The sequence below is a fragment of the Mytilus galloprovincialis genome, unplaced genomic scaffold (genome assembly GCF_965363235.1).
Source record: "Mytilus galloprovincialis unplaced genomic scaffold, xbMytGall1.hap1.1 HAP1_SCAFFOLD_287, whole genome shotgun sequence".
Classification (NCBI taxonomy): Eukaryota; Metazoa; Mollusca; class Bivalvia; order Mytilida; family Mytilidae; genus Mytilus; species Mytilus galloprovincialis.
Genome location: NW_027468201.1, coordinates 22,398 through 31,124, shown reverse-complemented (window position 1 = coordinate 31,124; position 8,727 = coordinate 22,398). Strand labels below are relative to the sequence as shown.

Genomic DNA, 8,727 nt, shown 5'->3' with positions numbered 1-8,727 from the left:
GTTGCGCCACGGAGTCCTTCTTCCAACCTAATGGAATTTTTAGTCTATAACGCTCAGGTTATTATCGATCCTACTAAACCTGTACCCCTCCCTTTGGCTGTAAAAAAAATAAAATCGTGTTTTCCTTACTTTTTGAAAAATATACGATTCAACGCGAATCAATCATGATAATTTATAGACAAAATGTACAAGACAAACTTGAATATTGAAAATATCGACTGCGGCTACAATCCAAAATTGTAAACTTGCCGAATTTAACTCTAGTTACTATAATTTAACAAAGGCTAAGTTTCCTAATTCAGACTTGCTAATGGAAAATTAAGAACTTATCAGATGACTTCCGTATGACGATGTGGCACTTACGACAGGTTGTTGTCGCATCTGGTATTAAGTATAAAGGAGTTAATTTTGGACGAATGTATCAAGTCGTCGTGGCCGAGTGGTTAAGGCGATAGACTAGAAATCTATTGGGGTCTCCCCGCACAGGTTCGAATCCTGTCGACGACGCAGACTTTTTGATATCCACTTTTTGTAATGAATCACACACACTGCTCACTCAACGCGCTCAAAGACAAGTAGGAAACAAAGTTATCGATAAGTTACCCACAGATTGATTCTGTCCTGAAAACGACCATTTTGAATGAATTCAGATGTTATATGACAGAGTTCATTCAGCTTAACTGGTGACTGAGGAAGATCGTTAAGGTATCATGCATAGAGGAAGAAAAAGGCACACACTCTCAGTATCAATCCTAACAATTTCGGGGAGATAAAACGGTGATTTGCCAGTAAATACTTTGATTTTGATAAAAATCGTCAGCTTTCCTATCTTCCGTCTGAAATTAAATTGTTATTGAAGGAAAACTGTTAGATACAAAGTAAGAATAACGTATGTGAGAATCTTTGTGTTTCACTGACATGTAACTTGAACGAGAAACAGGCATCAACTGAGTAGGTATCTCTTTCACTCACACAGTTTGCAATCAGTTTCTTTCAATTGACACAAAGTAAACGTTGAATGTGAGACCTTTTCAATATCTCTAGAAAATTGCATCAAAAATACATATGACCCCGACGTGATTCGAACACGCAACCTTCTGATCTGGAGTCAGACGCGCTACCGTTGCGCCACGGAGTCCTTCTTCCAACCTAATGGAATTTTTAGTCTATAACGCTCAGGTTATTATCGATCCTACTAAACCTGTACCCCTCCCTTTGGCTGTAAAAAAAATAAAATCGTGTTTTCCTTACTTTTTGAAAAATATACGATTCAACGCGAATCAATCATGATAATTTATAGACAAAATGTACAAGACAAACTTGAATATTGAAAATATCGACTGCGGCTACAATCCAAAATTGTAAACTTGCCGAATTTAACTCTAGTTACTATAATTTAACAAAGGCTAAGTTTCCTAATTCAGACTTGCTAATGGAAAATTAAGAACTTATCAGATGACTTCCGTATGACGATGTGGCACTTACGACAGGTTGTTGTCGCATCTGGTATTAAGTATAAAGGAGTTAATTTTGGACGAATGTATCAAGTCGTCGTGGCCGAGTGGTTAAGGCGATAGACTAGAAATCTATTGGGGTCTCCCCGCACAGGTTCGAATCCTGTCGACGACGCAGACTTTTTGATATCCACTTTTTGTAATGAATCACACACACTGCTCACTCAACGCGCTCAAAGACAAGTAGGAAACAAAGTTATCGATAAGTTACCCACAGATTGATTCTGTCCTGAAAACGACCATTTTGAATGAATTCAGATGTTATATGACAGAGTTCATTCAGCTTAACTGGTGACTGAGGAAGATCGTTAAGGTATCATGCATAGAGGAAGAAAAAGGCACACACTCTCAGTATCAATCCTAACAATTTCGGGGAGATAAAACGGTGATTTGCCAGTAAATACTTTGATTTTGATAAAAATCGTCAGCTTTCCTATCTTCCGTCTGAAATTAAATTGTTATTGAAGGAAAACTGTTAGATACAAAGTAAGAATAACGTATGTGAGAATCTTTGTGTTTCACTGACATGTAACTTGAACGAGAAACAGGCATCAACTGAGTAGGTATCTCTTTCACTCACACAGTTTGCAATCAGTTTCTTTCAATTGACACAAAGTAAACGTTGAATGTGAGACCTTTTCAATATCTCTAGAAAATTGCATCAAAAATACATATGACCCCGACGTGATTCGAACACGCAACCTTCTGATCTGGAGTCAGACGCGCTACCGTTGCGCCACGGAGTCCTTCTTCCAACCTAATGGAATTTTTAGTCTATAACGCTCAGGTTATTATCGATCCTACTAAACCTGTACCCCTCCCTTTGGCTGTAAAAAAAATAAAATCGTGTTTTCCTTACTTTTTGAAAAATATACGATTCAACGCGAATCAATCATGATAATTTATAGACAAAATGTACAAGACAAACTTGAATATTGAAAATATCGACTGCGGCTACAATCCAAAATTGTAAACTTGCCGAATTTAACTCTAGTTACTATAATTTAACAAAGGCTAAGTTTCCTAATTCAGACTTGCTAATGGAAAATTAAGAACTTATCAGATGACTTCCGTATGACGATGTGGCACTTACGACAGGTTGTTGTCGCATCTGGTATTAAGTATAAAGGAGTTAATTTTGGACGAATGTATCAAGTCGTCGTGGCCGAGTGGTTAAGGCGATAGACTAGAAATCTATTGGGGTCTCCCCGCACAGGTTCGAATCCTGTCGACGACGCAGACTTTTTGATATCCACTTTTTGTAATGAATCACACACACTGCTCACTCAACGCGCTCAAAGACAAGTAGGAAACAAAGTTATCGATAAGTTACCCACAGATTGATTCTGTCCTGAAAACGACCATTTTGAATGAATTCAGATGTTATATGACAGAGTTCATTCAGCTTAACTGGTGACTGAGGAAGATCGTTAAGGTATCATGCATAGAGGAAGAAAAAGGCACACACTCTCAGTATCAATCCTAACAATTTCGGGGAGATAAAACGGTGATTTGCCAGTAAATACTTTGATTTTGATAAAAATCGTCAGCTTTCCTATCTTCCGTCTGAAATTAAATTGTTATTGAAGGAAAACTGTTAGATACAAAGTAAGAATAACGTATGTGAGAATCTTTGTGTTTCACTGACATGTAACTTGAACGAGAAACAGGCATCAACTGAGTAGGTATCTCTTTCACTCACACAGTTTGCAATCAGTTTCTTTCAATTGACACAAAGTAAACGTTGAATGTGAGACCTTTTCAATATCTCTAGAAAATTGCATCAAAAATACATATGACCCCGACGTGATTCGAACACGCAACCTTCTGATCTGGAGTCAGACGCGCTACCGTTGCGCCACGGAGTCCTTCTTCCAACCTAATGGAATTTTTAGTCTATAACGCTCAGGTTATTATCGATCCTACTAAACCTGTACCCCTCCCTTTGGCTGTAAAAAAAATAAAATCGTGTTTTCCTTACTTTTTGAAAAATATACGATTCAACGCGAATCAATCATGATAATTTATAGACAAAATGTACAAGACAAACTTGAATATTGAAAATATCGACTGCGGCTACAATCCAAAATTGTAAACTTGCCGAATTTAACTCTAGTTACTATAATTTAACAAAGGCTAAGTTTCCTAATTCAGACTTGCTAATGGAAAATTAAGAACTTATCAGATGACTTCCGTATGACGATGTGGCACTTACGACAGGTTGTTGTCGCATCTGGTATTAAGTATAAAGGAGTTAATTTTGGACGAATGTATCAAGTCGTCGTGGCCGAGTGGTTAAGGCGATAGACTAGAAATCTATTGGGGTCTCCCCGCACAGGTTCGAATCCTGTCGACGACGCAGACTTTTTGATATCCACTTTTTGTAATGAATCACACACACTGCTCACTCAACGCGCTCAAAGACAAGTAGGAAACAAAGTTATCGATAAGTTACCCACAGATTGATTCTGTCCTGAAAACGACCATTTTGAATGAATTCAGATGTTATATGACAGAGTTCATTCAGCTTAACTGGTGACTGAGGAAGATCGTTAAGGTATCATGCATAGAGGAAGAAAAAGGCACACACTCTCAGTATCAATCCTAACAATTTCGGGGAGATAAAACGGTGATTTGCCAGTAAATACTTTGATTTTGATAAAAATCGTCAGCTTTCCTATCTTCCGTCTGAAATTAAATTGTTATTGAAGGAAAACTGTTAGATACAAAGTAAGAATAACGTATGTGAGAATCTTTGTGTTTCACTGACATGTAACTTGAACGAGAAACAGGCATCAACTGAGTAGGTATCTCTTTCACTCACACAGTTTGCAATCAGTTTCTTTCAATTGACACAAAGTAAACGTTGAATGTGAGACCTTTTCAATATCTCTAGAAAATTGCATCAAAAATACATATGACCCCGACGTGATTCGAACACGCAACCTTCTGATCTGGAGTCAGACGCGCTACCGTTGCGCCACGGAGTCCTTCTTCCAACCTAATGGAATTTTTAGTCTATAACGCTCAGGTTATTATCGATCCTACTAAACCTGTACCCCTCCCTTTGGCTGTAAAAAAAATAAAATCGTGTTTTCCTTACTTTTTGAAAAATATACGATTCAACGCGAATCAATCATGATAATTTATAGACAAAATGTACAAGACAAACTTGAATATTGAAAATATCGACTGCGGCTACAATCCAAAATTGTAAACTTGCCGAATTTAACTCTAGTTACTATAATTTAACAAAGGCTAAGTTTCCTAATTCAGACTTGCTAATGGAAAATTAAGAACTTATCAGATGACTTCCGTATGACGATGTGGCACTTACGACAGGTTGTTGTCGCATCTGGTATTAAGTATAAAGGAGTTAATTTTGGACGAATGTATCAAGTCGTCGTGGCCGAGTGGTTAAGGCGATAGACTAGAAATCTATTGGGGTCTCCCCGCACAGGTTCGAATCCTGTCGACGACGCAGACTTTTTGATATCCACTTTTTGTAATGAATCACACACACTGCTCACTCAACGCGCTCAAAGACAAGTAGGAAACAAAGTTATCGATAAGTTACCCACAGATTGATTCTGTCCTGAAAACGACCATTTTGAATGAATTCAGATGTTATATGACAGAGTTCATTCAGCTTAACTGGTGACTGAGGAAGATCGTTAAGGTATCATGCATAGAGGAAGAAAAAGGCACACACTCTCAGTATCAATCCTAACAATTTCGGGGAGATAAAACGGTGATTTGCCAGTAAATACTTTGATTTTGATAAAAATCGTCAGCTTTCCTATCTTCCGTCTGAAATTAAATTGTTATTGAAGGAAAACTGTTAGATACAAAGTAAGAATAACGTATGTGAGAATCTTTGTGTTTCACTGACATGTAACTTGAACGAGAAACAGGCATCAACTGAGTAGGTATCTCTTTCACTCACACAGTTTGCAATCAGTTTCTTTCAATTGACACAAAGTAAACGTTGAATGTGAGACCTTTTCAATATCTCTAGAAAATTGCATCAAAAATACATATGACCCCGACGTGATTCGAACACGCAACCTTCTGATCTGGAGTCAGACGCGCTACCGTTGCGCCACGGAGTCCTTCTTCCAACCTAATGGAATTTTTAGTCTATAACGCTCAGGTTATTATCGATCCTACTAAACCTGTACCCCTCCCTTTGGCTGTAAAAAAAATAAAATCGTGTTTTCCTTACTTTTTGAAAAATATACGATTCAACGCGAATCAATCATGATAATTTATAGACAAAATGTACAAGACAAACTTGAATATTGAAAATATCGACTGCGGCTACAATCCAAAATTGTAAACTTGCCGAATTTAACTCTAGTTACTATAATTTAACAAAGGCTAAGTTTCCTAATTCAGACTTGCTAATGGAAAATTAAGAACTTATCAGATGACTTCCGTATGACGATGTGGCACTTACGACAGGTTGTTGTCGCATCTGGTATTAAGTATAAAGGAGTTAATTTTGGACGAATGTATCAAGTCGTCGTGGCCGAGTGGTTAAGGCGATAGACTAGAAATCTATTGGGGTCTCCCCGCACAGGTTCGAATCCTGTCGACGACGCAGACTTTTTGATATCCACTTTTTGTAATGAATCACACACACTGCTCACTCAACGCGCTCAAAGACAAGTAGGAAACAAAGTTATCGATAAGTTACCCACAGATTGATTCTGTCCTGAAAACGACCATTTTGAATGAATTCAGATGTTATATGACAGAGTTCATTCAGCTTAACTGGTGACTGAGGAAGATCGTTAAGGTATCATGCATACAGGAAGAAAAAGGCACACACTCTCAGTATCAATCCTAACAATTTCGGGGAGATAAAACGGTGATTTGCCAGTAAATACTTTGATTTTGATAAAAATCGTCAGCTTTCCTATCTTCCGTCTGAAATTAAATTGTTATTGAAGGAAAACTGTTAGATACAAAGTAAGAATAACGTATGTGAGAATCTTTGTGTTTCACTGACATGTAACTTGAACGAGAAACAGGCATCAACTGAGTAGGTATCTCTTTCACTCACACAGTTTGCAATCAGTTTCTTTCAATTGACACAAAGTAAACGTTGAATGTGAGACCTTTTCAATATCTCTAGAAAATTGCATCAAAAATACATATGACCCCGACGTGATTCGAACACGCAACCTTCTGATCTGGAGTCAGACGCGCTACCGTTGCGCCACGGAGTCCTTCTTCCAACCTAATGGAATTTTTAGTCTATAACGCTCAGGTTATTATCGATCCTACTAAACCTGTACCCCTCCCTTTGGCTGTAAAAAAAATAAAATCGTGTTTTCCTTACTTTTTGAAAAATATACGATTCAACGCGAATCAATCATGATAATTTATAGACAAAATGTACAAGACAAACTTGAATATTGAAAATATCGACTGCGGCTACAATCCAAAATTGTAAACTTGCCGAATTTAACTCTAGTTACTATAATTTAACAAAGGCTAAGTTTCCTAATTCAGACTTGCTAATGGAAAATTAAGAACTTATCAGATGACTTCCGTATGACGATGTGGCACTTACGACAGGTTGTTGTCGCATCTGGTATTAAGTATAAAGGAGTTAATTTTGGACGAATGTATCAAGTCGTCGTGGCCGAGTGGTTAAGGCGATAGACTAGAAATCTATTGGGGTCTCCCCGCACAGGTTCGAATCCTGTCGACGACGCAGACTTTTTGATATCCACTTTTTGTAATGAATCACACACACTGCTCACTCAACGCGCTCAAAGACAAGTAGGAAACAAAGTTATCGATAAGTTACCCACAGATTGATTCTGTCCTGAAAACGACCATTTTGAATGAATTCAGATGTTATATGACAGAGTTCATTCAGCTTAACTGGTGACTGAGGAAGATCGTTAAGGTATCATGCATAGAGGAAGAAAAAGGCACACACTCTCAGTATCAATCCTAACAATTTCGGGGAGATAAAACGGTGATTTGCCAGTAAATACTTTGATTTTGATAAAAATCGTCAGCTTTCCTATCTTCCGTCTGAAATTAAATTGTTATTGAAGGAAAACTGTTAGATACAAAGTAAGAATAACGTATGTGAGAATCTTTGTGTTTCACTGACATGTAACTTGAACGAGAAACAGGCATCAACTGAGTAGGTATCTCTTTCACTCACACAGTTTGCAATCAGTTTCTTTCAATTGACACAAAGTAAACGTTGAATGTGAGACCTTTTCAATATCTCTAGAAAATTGCATCAAAAATACATATGACCCCGACGTGATTCGAACACGCAACCTTCTGATCTGGAGTCAGACGCGCTACCGTTGCGCCACGGAGTCCTTCTTCCAACCTAATGGAATTTTTAGTCTATAACGCTCAGGTTATTATCGATCCTACTAAACCTGTACCCCTCCCTTTGGCTGTAAAAAAAATAAAATCGTGTTTTCCTTACTTTTTGAAAAATATACGATTCAACGCGAATCAATCATGATAATTTATAGACAAAATGTACAAGACAAACTTGAATATTGAAAATATCGACTGCGGCTACAATCCAAAATTGTAAACTTGCCGAATTTAACTCTAGTTACTATAATTTAACAAAGGCTAAGTTTCCTAATTCAGACTTGCTAATGGAAAATTAAGAACTTATCAGATGACTTCCGTATGACGATGTGGCACTTACGACAGGTTGTTGTCGCATCTGGTATTAAGTATAAAGGAGTTAATTTTGGACGAATGTATCAAGTCGTCGTGGCCGAGTGGTTAAGGCGATAGACTAGAAATCTATTGGGGTCTCCCCGCACAGGTTCGAATCCTGTCGACGACGCAGACTTTTTGATATCCACTTTTTGTAATGAATCACACACACTGCTCACTCAACGCGCTCAAAGACAAGTAGGAAACAAAGTTATCGATAAGTTACCCACAGATTGATTCTGTCCTGAAAACGACCATTTTGAATGAATTCAGATGTTATATGACAGAGTTCATTCAGCTTAACTGGTGACTGAGGAAGATCGTTAAGGTATCATGCATAGAGGAAGAAAAAGGCACACACTCTCAGTATCAATCCTAACAATTTCGGGGAGATAAAACGGTGATTTGCCAGTAAATACTTTGATTTTGATAAAAATCGTCAGCTTTCCTATCTTCCGTCTGAAATTAAATTGTTATTGAAGGAAAACTGTTAGAT

The 8,727-nt window shown here is 37.7% G+C and overlaps 15 non-coding genes across 15 annotated transcripts; 8 read left to right on the top strand and 7 right to left on the bottom strand.

Moving 5' to 3' along the window:
* Window positions 1-425: 425 nt before the first annotated feature.
* On the top strand, window positions 426-507 carry Trnas-aga (transfer RNA serine (anticodon AGA)). The gene has a single exon. It is a non-coding gene; the product is annotated as a tRNA-Ser (tRNA).
* Window positions 508-1,066: 559 nt separating this feature from the next.
* Trnaw-cca (transfer RNA tryptophan (anticodon CCA)) lies at window positions 1,067-1,138 on the bottom strand. The gene has a single exon. It is a non-coding gene; the product is annotated as a tRNA-Trp (tRNA).
* Window positions 1,139-1,547: 409 nt separating this feature from the next.
* On the top strand, window positions 1,548-1,629 carry Trnas-aga (transfer RNA serine (anticodon AGA)). Its single transcript has one exon. It is a non-coding gene; the product is annotated as a tRNA-Ser (tRNA).
* A 559-nt stretch (window positions 1,630-2,188) lies between these two features.
* Trnaw-cca (transfer RNA tryptophan (anticodon CCA)) lies at window positions 2,189-2,260 on the bottom strand. The gene has a single exon. It is a non-coding gene; the product is annotated as a tRNA-Trp (tRNA).
* A 409-nt stretch (window positions 2,261-2,669) lies between these two features.
* On the top strand, window positions 2,670-2,751 carry Trnas-aga (transfer RNA serine (anticodon AGA)). Its single transcript has one exon. It is a non-coding gene; the product is annotated as a tRNA-Ser (tRNA).
* A 559-nt stretch (window positions 2,752-3,310) lies between these two features.
* Trnaw-cca (transfer RNA tryptophan (anticodon CCA)) lies at window positions 3,311-3,382 on the bottom strand. The gene has a single exon. It is a non-coding gene; the product is annotated as a tRNA-Trp (tRNA).
* Window positions 3,383-3,791: 409 nt separating this feature from the next.
* Trnas-aga (transfer RNA serine (anticodon AGA)) lies at window positions 3,792-3,873 on the top strand. Its single transcript has one exon. It is a non-coding gene; the product is annotated as a tRNA-Ser (tRNA).
* Window positions 3,874-4,432: 559 nt separating this feature from the next.
* Trnaw-cca (transfer RNA tryptophan (anticodon CCA)) lies at window positions 4,433-4,504 on the bottom strand. The gene has a single exon. It is a non-coding gene; the product is annotated as a tRNA-Trp (tRNA).
* A 409-nt stretch (window positions 4,505-4,913) lies between these two features.
* On the top strand, window positions 4,914-4,995 carry Trnas-aga (transfer RNA serine (anticodon AGA)). Its single transcript has one exon. It is a non-coding gene; the product is annotated as a tRNA-Ser (tRNA).
* Window positions 4,996-5,554: 559 nt separating this feature from the next.
* Trnaw-cca (transfer RNA tryptophan (anticodon CCA)) lies at window positions 5,555-5,626 on the bottom strand. Its single transcript has one exon. It is a non-coding gene; the product is annotated as a tRNA-Trp (tRNA).
* A 409-nt stretch (window positions 5,627-6,035) lies between these two features.
* Trnas-aga (transfer RNA serine (anticodon AGA)) lies at window positions 6,036-6,117 on the top strand. Its single transcript has one exon. It is a non-coding gene; the product is annotated as a tRNA-Ser (tRNA).
* Window positions 6,118-6,676: 559 nt separating this feature from the next.
* Window positions 6,677-6,748, bottom strand: Trnaw-cca (transfer RNA tryptophan (anticodon CCA)). The gene has a single exon. It is a non-coding gene; the product is annotated as a tRNA-Trp (tRNA).
* Window positions 6,749-7,157: 409 nt separating this feature from the next.
* On the top strand, window positions 7,158-7,239 carry Trnas-aga (transfer RNA serine (anticodon AGA)). The gene has a single exon. It is a non-coding gene; the product is annotated as a tRNA-Ser (tRNA).
* A 559-nt stretch (window positions 7,240-7,798) lies between these two features.
* Trnaw-cca (transfer RNA tryptophan (anticodon CCA)) lies at window positions 7,799-7,870 on the bottom strand. The gene has a single exon. It is a non-coding gene; the product is annotated as a tRNA-Trp (tRNA).
* A 409-nt stretch (window positions 7,871-8,279) lies between these two features.
* On the top strand, window positions 8,280-8,361 carry Trnas-aga (transfer RNA serine (anticodon AGA)). The gene has a single exon. It is a non-coding gene; the product is annotated as a tRNA-Ser (tRNA).
* The last annotated feature ends 366 nt before the right edge of the window (window positions 8,362-8,727 follow it).